An 11,118-nucleotide genomic window follows, 5' to 3' on the forward strand; every position below is an offset into this window, starting at 1 on the left:
CTCTCCGACACCGATCGTTCACTGTTGCACAACCCGTTAATTTACGCGCAGATATGTTATTTTATTACAGATGTCACGGATGACGTAACCTGCGGTATTATCGTATTTGGACCCGTAATTCGATCCTTAATCCTTATAACTTAAGCTTGTTTCTAAAGTCTGAAGTGTTTACCATAATTCGGACCTCTAACCGTGCCTACAGATGAATACGACTGGAACGATATAATATAAAATGTCTAAGTGCAAAAATAATGTTGAACTAACACACCATAAACTAGACTATGCTAAATCGAAAATATTACTAAATACTGTTCGTATTGATTATTATTATTATTATTATTAATCTTATAAGATCATGCATCGGGATGCGCACGGGAGGTGCCGGGTTTGAGCCATTCCTGAAACGTTTTAAATAGGGCTTAACGATTTTAATCTAAGAGTAAGGGGCCCGTATTTAAACTGCTGTTGTTCGAATTAGATGTAATATACTCTAAAATATCTGGTAAAAAATAAATTATATTTCATAATGATAAAACTAAAACTAAATGTTCTAAATTTTCGTGCGAAAACTTCTTTTGATGACCCAACAACTAAAATTGATTACGAAAGTCCAAATTATAAATAATTGAAGCTATCTGAGAAGAATACACAACAGTTAAAGAAAACATATCGATTGGGACTGATGTATTACAAAATAGCAAGTAAAAAATTAAAATTACGTTTGTTTAATCATTTATTAAATATATCTATGCGTTTTGTTACGATAGGGCCCGAAAATATTGCAGATACCTTGTGAAATGCGAGTCTGTTTTTATGAAACGCACACAAATCCAGAAATTATATCGGCCACCCATAAACTTGAATGTATATTGAGTTATCTACCATTACCCTATGATTAGACAACATGTTTTCACATTTAAATTTGAAAATAAAATATGAAAAATAAATAATTATGGAGCAGTTTTAAAGTTTATTGATGGGCGGATCTGATTATTGTATTATTATTGTAATTTTACGAAATGGACGTATGAAGCCATTTATTTTTAATCATATTTTAATAATGTTTTCTTTTGGACTTAAGATATTATTTCTTTCGAATTTGTTATCAGTTTATTAATTTATTTCATGTAAACTATAATTGGGTCAGATTTTAAGTTTTGAATATTATTATTATTTATAAAATATAAAGTTTTTTCATGAATTTCATTAGCGTGAGTGATAACAATAAAATTCATGAAAACCGTACCTACTACATCTATTTTATAGCATCATTAATGATAAAAAAAAAAAAAATACAGAAAAGAATCTGAGATATACATGAAAACAAAAATCGCATGAATCTTTATAGGTAATTTTTGTGATTAAGAATGTATAAAATTTTCAAATCAAGGCTTATTTTTTCTAAATATTTATAAAAGTATCAAATTAAACAATATTAGTTCCTTTTATTGACTAAAAACTGTAACCGTATATGAACTTTATATTGTTTTACGATACAAATTTCTTTGGTATCAAACAAATAGGGATAACATTGGCAAATTTAATAGCCATTAAAAATAACATCCTCATAAACGTGTGTATAACTTGCCTGTGTATGTAACAGTGGCGTATAAATGGAAGGGGTGCCTAGTGGGCTACAGCCTCCCCGAAATGTTTTAAAAAACTTAAAAATGATTTTAAACGTTTATTATATTTTAATGATGCTTTATGCTTACTTAGAATTTGCGTCCAACGTCAAATCATTTTGGAAAATCCTGTAAATGAAATGTAGACAAGTACCTACAGTGTCTTGTTAGTAATTCTTAGATAGCAGTGATAATTTAACTCTGTTCACAGTAGTCCTTCCCAAAAATATTTTCTGCATACGCCACTGATATGTAAATATCAATATTTTTTAATTTTTTTATTTATTTAAAGCAAAATAACATTTAGGTATAATATGTAAATTTTTGTAGCAAATTTTAAGCAACAATTTCAAAACGATATAACAATACAACAAGTATAACAATCATGAACAAACAAGAAAGAAAGCGATCTAGTGATTATAAAATTATAAATTTGTTCACATATAAAAACCACTGTTTTTACATTTTTCGTATAATATTATAAAGTAATTAAAAGTATTAGGTTGCTGCTTGTTGGTAACATATTAATAATATAACGAAATAAGTATAGTAACAAATAAAAGAATAAAAAGGTCATCAAATCGACATAAGGATAATACGACAACCTAGTTGATAATTTTGAAAGACTGGAGGAAATCAATTAACTGTCACGTGAAAAAGTTTTTTATTAGTTTATTTAAAAAAAAATGATTAGATGATATGCAACAGATGGGTTTGTATCCAATACAACATATTTATCAATTATTTACTTTTTCTACCAGCATAAGGATTTATTTTTAATAATTATACGGAACGAACGGTAAACTACTACCATCATACTATTACTATCAATTGACTATTTCGAGAGAAAAATTTGTTCGTCGACCAGTGAATCAGTTACGTAGCCAAAGGAGGACTAGGGTGTACCTGGTCAACCCTAAGTATTCAGAGGGCCTATTATTATAAGATCCATGAAAAATAACAAAATATTTTAAAAATTAATTGATGATCTAAATGATTTATAAAATAATGAAATTAAACTAAAGTATCCTGATAAAGTTATAAAATAATATGTGAATTCCCATAATGAAATTGCGAGTGCTTGTATAAAAATAGTAGGTGCTAATCACTCCGAATCGAGTCTATGCTGGTATGAAAACATTTTTAATTTATAAAATTTATATAATTTGAAAACCTCTTTAAATTTAACTAAACTTTTAGCCCGCCGAATAGCTTCTCGAATAAAGCACATGCATTTTGGTGTCTTCAATAATTCGAAAATAATAAAGTGTGGAGTAGCTATAAATACTTTTCAATTCGAATATTCTTTCCCGGAAATGTCCATGATTCAATTTATTAATTTAATATAAACTCAAATAAATTATTAAAACGTGAGGCGATTTCATATGACAGTTATATTTAAAGTTCTACTGCATCGATTTACATGATTTATTTTTCTAACGCAAGTACTCAGTGTGCAGATAAGCCATCAAAAGAGAAAAATCCAAAAAATGAATTATTTAAATAGTTATTAGAAGTATTAAGTTTACCGTATTATTACATAGCGGCATTCGTTGACGATGCCGGATAACCCAACTCTTCTACGTTTCTGCAGTACTGTAGCTTTGTGATAGAAAAAATGAAGAAAATCTCGAGAAAATTAAAAAAATTAAGAATGCTTAACCACCATATAAAACTATTTCTAGTCTAACCATAGGACTTTAGACTATATAAACTTTTTTAATGTAGCCTTTTAACGTTTGACATAGAATTAACAGAATACGTGCTGTAAATATCGTCAAAGAGGATGTAAAAAAACTGAAAATCGTTTAAAACAGATGTTTTGGCTGTAGTATTTATTATTATTATTTATTAGTAATACATCTAATTAATATATCTATGTAGGATAACTGAATTTCTTAGTGCACATCACGGTTAGTTCAGAACCATTGTATCTAATAGTTCAAGTTTCGAGTTCAATTTAATATGGAGTTATGGTAAGTTTGGATAAACCAACATACACTTTGTTTAAACCATTTCAGTTAATTCACTACCACTATTTTTTTTTTTTTTATTTTTTTTCAAACTGTATCTACTTTATAACGTGTTATAAAATGATAACTTTGTGAAATATCGTTTAGTTATAGTACCTATAATACCTTGTATTTGTGGTCCAGATATGTGATTTTATTCACGCTGCGAGGTTTTAGGTTCATATACAAAACATAATCCCATTTACAATAGTATAAAGGTTTGTACAAAAATTAGGTTAGGCTTAGACTATAATTCCTTTTGGGGCGATCCCCTCCACTCGAAAAATTCCACACAGTGGCACTCGAGTTGATGAGTGGAGCCGGCAAGCGTAACGAAGTCCTACAATTTTTAAAATTTTAAAATTTAAAATGTCAATTTAAATGTACATTAAAATTGTTTTTTAATTGAATACATACTTATCGGATAAGGGATCAAAACCAGATACCTTCTGCCTTAGGTTAATAGTCATTAACCATTAGACTATGACTTTAATTTTATTTAGATTAGATAAGATAAGTTACAGTTTTTAGAGCAATAGAACATTTATCAAGTGGCAGTGAATTAACGGAAAAGTTCATTTTATTTTAAAGAAGAATACAATAGGTAGTTTTCGTTAATTAACAGTTAAATTTTCGTTTTTGAAAATGCCAGCAATTAGACGTACAAACTTAAGTCGCAGAACTCGCAATGCTGTGAGTCGAATGAATGCAAAAGTAAGTCAAATTGACGAGCAATGCAAAGCTCTATTGGACCAAAGAACGTTTTAAAATTACGTCATTTGGTGCAACAAAAGTTGATCAAGAAAATGTTATGCCAGCTTTCAAGATTCAGAGTCAAACATATAATCTAATAGATTCTTTATTGCACACGCTGAATAGTGACAGTAAATTTTTGCAAATTTATTTTATAGGCGATTTAGCAAGACAAGTCGATCAGCGTTGTGCACACAACAATTCAGTGAAAATACCAATTGTGGAACAACTCAAACTTTTTTCCATAAACATAACGAATTGGTTGCATTATTTACGACCACTTTGGACCATATGTCGTCTAATGATCACAAAATTGTCATTAAAGCTAATAAGATGCCTGCAGGACAACACGCGAGACGTTTAAATGCGCCAATAATTGACGAAATATTTATTTTTATTAATTATACCAATTCGAATTAAATATTCATAATTAAGACAGAAAAATGTACGTCGGGTCAGCTAGTTTTTATAAAAACCCATATTTAGATTTTAAATTAGCACCGAAATCTCATATAATATCATTTACATCTATAAACATTAAAATGTGTTATACACAAGTGATAATGGTACTTCATACAAGTCGCTTTTGAATTTTTCAATTGATTTCTCAGTATAATAAGTGAACACTTAAAAAAAGAGTACAACTCCTAGGTCGGGTGAGGACTCCACAATTGGGTGAAACACAGTTACTGGTGATATTTTTGAACTTAAAACCAATGTACCATTACTTTTTAAAAACGTTTCGGAGTGAAAGAGATAAGTGTATCAATTATTTTTCGTAATTACACAAAACGACCCTATAATTATTTGAATACAACATCACTTATTAAAACATCTGATGGTTGAGGTTATTGAGGTATATTATCGATTATTAGAAGTTAAGATATAAATCTCGGTTGATAACTAAATTTTTTTACAACCCTTTATCCATTTTTTTCAATTATACGGAAAAATGTTGAGAAATTAAAAAAATAACACATCCCTGCAAGTATTGAACAAAACCATTTCTTATATTTTACTTCTTATTTGAAGATAATTGGAGTAATCCTTCAAGCCAAAATAGTGTATATAGAGAAGAAAAAAACTCTTCATGACAAAATCAATACATTTTTCGTTTTATTCAAAATCAAAAACATCCAAAACTATTAAACCGAAAAAGTATTTTACATTATTAAATATAAGTATAATAATGTACAACTCTTCATAAATATACAAACATTAAACATAAACAGATGAGGACAGTAAAATTATTTTCATCCCATCCTTAGCCAACTGATATTCTGACTTTTCAAAAATTCTTGAATATTATTGAGGTTATATATGGGAAAATATTATTTCTTCTGATCCGATGCACACAACGATTAATAAATACCCCTATGGGAATCATGAATAATTTTATTTTTGGTATCAAAATCTTCCAAAAAACATAATGTTACCTATATACATCGTTCACTTTTTATAACTACTATCAGAGAATAATAACGCTTTATGGTTTTATACAGTTTAATATATTGATTGATCAGTGTTTAATTAAATGTTATGATGTTAGGGTACCTACTAGGAAAAATATCTTGTTTGAATTGTATTAGAATTATAAATATTCTATTAAATTATACTAATGTAAACTAATAATAAACTATATAACTTACTATACATAAACTAATGTTTTGAGGAATACGACCTGAGAATAAACTGGAAAAAACCAAGGTTATGTTATGCAAAAAATCACAACAGAGTCAAAGACTTCAGAATCAAAGTGGGAAATAACTTCATATAACAAGTAAATAGCTACAAATATCTAAGGCAGTCTAATCGCCCAAGATGGAAAAACCACTAAAGAAATTAAAGCTAGAATAGCGCAAGCAAAGACCGCATTTATGAACCGTAAAGAATTACTCCAAGAAAATGAGTATCCATATTAGAAAAAGATTAGTTAAAGTGTTTGTGTGGAGCGTGGCCCTATATGGATCAGAGTCCTGGGTGATAAAGAAAGCAGAAGAAGGATATTTAGAAAGCTTCGAAATGTGGTGCTGGCGAAGGATACTAAGGGCCGGTTTCACCATTAAAGAGTTAAAGTTGAGATTAATTAACTCTGAGTTTATCAGTAACCCCAAGTTATCATTATTTCAGTTTCACCATCAGTTTATAAGTGGAAGTTACTAAATCTCAGGTTAGCTAATTAATTGCTGGTATTAACCAGGATTCCCTCTCATTTTCCACTGATAGCATTGATAACACCGCTCATTGAATTGATAACGCTGAAAACGTTAACTCTTTCAGATCCAAATTAATTTTTCATAGAGATAAAAACATTTTTATTGCTTATTTATTTTACTATGGACTATAATAAGAGTAAAATGTTTTAAAAAAAATTGATTTTTAGATTTTGACGAATTTAGGAGTATGTCCTCTATAGGGAACATTGGGTCTGAATGGTTACAAAAAAATTAAAATTAAAATTATCATATTAAATTTTAAAATATTTCAATAAGTATAATAGCAATATAATGTAATGAAAAATTATTATTTTTATTATTTAAATTATTATTCGCGGTCTTCGTTGCATCGTAATAATGATGTTGTCGTTATCGCTCTCACTCTCGTCATCAAATAATATTCTACGATACATTATAATAGTATCTTCACAAGCAGAAAAATTGTATGCAAAAACGAAATATTCAAATACGACACACAATAATCATTCTTGAAAGCAAAAAATATGTTAACAGTGATTACACGTTTTAATATTGTTGTTTGAATTAAGAGTTATCTCTTAACACTCGAAAATATTAGGAGTTAAAATCTGGGAGTTAAGATTTTCGATAACTTGATGTTACCCCTTAACTCTAAGTCGTGAAATTATTTTTTTGAGTTAACCTTGAGTTATTGGTAACTTGCACTTTAACTCTTGTTGGTGAAACCGGCCCTAAGAGTCGGCTGAACTGAGTTTCGTACCAATGACAGTGTACTCAGTGAAATAGGTGAACCTAGAGGATTATTAAGATCACAAAGAAAGAAGATGGAGATTTATTGGACACATTTTAAAACACGAGGAAGAACTACACCACCGAATATTGAAAGGACAAATAGAAGACAAGAGAGGCAGAGGACGTCTTAGAACAACATTAGTTAAAAAAATTAATAAAGATGCCGAATTGAGAACCTATAAAGAACTGAAGAGAATGGCCAGTAACAGAGACGGACGGAGGAAGCAAGGAAAAATGCTGTAAAACCAATCTTAGGATTGATTACTAAAGAAGAAAAATTTATAATACTATTACAAATAATAAATAACAAATAATAATAACGCTATTTTGGGCTATCAACAATATTCAAATCAAAATTACTTTCAAGAAGATCATAGACAACATTGTACAAAGTTTTAATTAGACCTATAGATCCCCCCCACATTGACTGTGTGAATTCTAAAAAAAAATAAAAATAGTCAACATTTAACACTTTGAACGTTAAATACATAATACACAATAACATTACGAAATATTGAGCATAACTTACATAATTGACCTCTAGAACACGTGTCCTTAGAAGGATAAGTTCTAGTGAATTATTCATAAGATTTGATAAAAATACAACAAAAATCTTCTAAGTTATTTTTCAGTTAAAAAATTTATTTAATTTATCAATTTATGATTTTTAAAATCAACAATTTTAAATACTATTAAAAGTTTAACTGTTTTACCATGCTAATATTTTAAAAATGTAAAAATTTTACATAGCATGTCACCATGCTATGTCGCACAATACGTATTAGCAGTAAATAATTATAATTGTTAATTACTCCACTTAAACGCAATAATTTTTAAAATAAGTTCAGCGACTAAGTGGTATTTTGATTTTATATATATAGATTAAGATTATATTTGATTCATTTCTGAAAAAAACAATAAAATGTTACATAAATTTCTCGTGGAGTGTCATAGCTATTAATTTGCTACCTTAATAAAAATGGTGGGGTAGCAATGACTACCCCTTGCCACCTGGCAAGTATTTTATTATAATGACGCCTATGTACCATATTATAGTATGTTTACAGTAATTTTTTGGTATTGAGTTAAATTATAATTATAATTAGAGAACGGATAAAATAAAAATGTTGGACGCCCCCCATAAAAAATTCCTGGGTACGCTCCTGGCTTAACATTTTTGTCTTATCCAATAGCGTTAAGGGGGCTGGAGCGCTGCATGTTTTAAGGAATAATATTTAGGCAATTCATATTACATGTACATTTTGAGTGTATCGATGTGTGAGAAGTATATGAACATTAGTGTGTGTAATCCGTTATCGCATTATTGTTATTATCTGTTGTCGCAAATGGCAGCGACTAAAATGCGAATTCCCGGAACTAAAATATTAATCAAACATTTTATCTTATATTATATTAATTTACTTGTCCGGCACATCTGTTTTGATGATTCAACAATACAATTTAATATCATAAAAGTTCATGTAAATTGAAATATAAAATATTACACATAAAAATCAAATAATCAAATTTCAAAAAGGTAGTACATTTTGAGGCAATGCAGCAAATTGCGGCTACAACCGTATCCAGCTAGGACATGACCAAAGCCTGCAAGTATCGTGAACAAATGAAGTTTACACAAAAATTACAATAACTATTGTACTTGTAGGTAATAAGATTGAGTATATTGTTTTGTATTTATTACCATTGATGTTCAACTACTATGTATTATACACTATAGTCTGTGCTTTTTACACATGCAATTTTTTTAGACCATAGATTAAAATTTAGTGTAATTTAATTTTAATGTAAGGCAACTTGTAACTTAATTGTAACTTAAAAAAAATCAAATTAATAATAAACTAGAACAAACAATTATTTGTTTTTGTTTTATGTTTGTATATTTTTAATGTTTTATTTTAATTCTTCTTTTATTTACTCCTTCAATAGAAAATCCATATAAAATGTGGTGAGCTGAGACACCATTTTTTCATTCCAAAAAGTATCGTCTCTTTTAATTTTTTCGAATAAAAACCCTATAAATTATAAATTAATAAATGTAATTGGGTAATTAATTATAAACTATTTATACAAATTGATTAAATACCTTTTGGTGTCCAAATACAAAAATAACAATACATTCTAGGAGCAATGTGAAGTTGACCCTACACTTGATAATAGTAGTACTCTGTTCTATTCAAATGCAATTTTTCATTTACTATTTTACAACATTTAATTGTAAATTGGAACCCACAAAACAACAAACAAAAATAATTTCATAGTACCGCGGTGTGGCGCTATTGCTTATAATATTATTATTATTATAGTCAATACAATTTTATGATGTGTACAAAATTAGTTTTGTAATCGGTCGATTTTTAAAATATCAGGTCGCGGCTCTAAACCGATGCGGTCGCTGCGCGTGTTATCACAATTTCGAGAACACATTAATTCTCATACGCGCATGCACAAGTCAACAACAAATGCATGAAACTATTTTTTTGTTCTTTTCAAATTGGTGAAAAGAGGTAAAAGCTTGGATTAAAATTCGTCTAGTTCTGGTAATCCGATTATATTTTTTTAAATATATTCTTATTTCCCAATTTTTCTTCTATGTTTTGTAAGAAACGGATTTTTGATTTTAGTTCAAGTTATTTAATAAAATGCATTCAAATTTTTATCTTTTTTTTAAAAAATTAGCATACAAGTTAATAAAAAAAATAAAATAATAAAAAATAATAATAAAATTGTGGTTCCTACAAAACATAGTAAAGAAGATAACAAATTTAAATATTTTTTCAAAATTCAAATCGGACAATTAGAACTATGTGAATTTTGTTCCAGCTTATTGGTCAAAATGCATGAAAAATGTAGGCTGCTCCAGCCGCCTTAAACAGGCATTTTTAGACCTTTTAACCTACTAACTAGTGGCTACTCCTACTTTATTCTAGTTGAGGCACCAAATACCTATACAGGTAATAGGAACATAAAAATATAAAATATTGAATAGCTACTTATTTTTAATCAATCAAAAATTTAAAATCGTGCGCACTTTATAGGTTTTTGGTTAAATTGCAGTAACTTGGTCATTTTGGACCTAGAAAGTTGATTTAGCTACCAAAATTCATTTAAAAAAATAGGCGAAAAATAATTAGTGGTTAAAATACGTGGTTGCCATTTAAAAAAAAAAGTTGTGCTGCGTATGCGAGTGTCTATTTAACTTAAGAAATTAAAAACTCGTAAAAATACACATTTTTATGCCATAAAAACCAACAAAAAATCAGAATTCAAATTTCAGGTCTCTACGCAAAGATATTGAGTATTCTCAGTTAGCGTTTACACACTGTATATAAATTATATGAGTATGAAAATGTATCTAAAACCCCCTAAAATATTTTTTAGTGAGCGCGCCTATTCATAAATATCGAATTGAAAAAATAATTTATAAGATATGATTTTATAGGTTACAATTTGAACATTAATTCTGCTATAGAAACCTACAAAAAAATGTTTATGAAGTATTCTAAATACCATCGTCATAAAATATTCGAATATGTATTTTAAGGCCCCTGCAAATGTGTCATTTTTAAGGAGTTGTGTTTAGGCAATTATTTCGTTCCTTCGATCACTGATCGTCTTTGTGTGTGTAGTAAATGATAATTAGTGTGCGTATACTCCCCTACCATCACCCGCGACCCGCATCAATTTACAATTCATTGTTATTTCTTATCTGGTTTATGGACG

This window comes from Sipha flava, unplaced genomic scaffold, assembly GCF_003268045.1.
Source record: "Sipha flava isolate LNK unplaced genomic scaffold, YSA_version1 329_pilon_pilon, whole genome shotgun sequence".
NCBI lineage: Eukaryota > Metazoa > Arthropoda > Insecta > Hemiptera > Aphididae > Sipha > Sipha flava.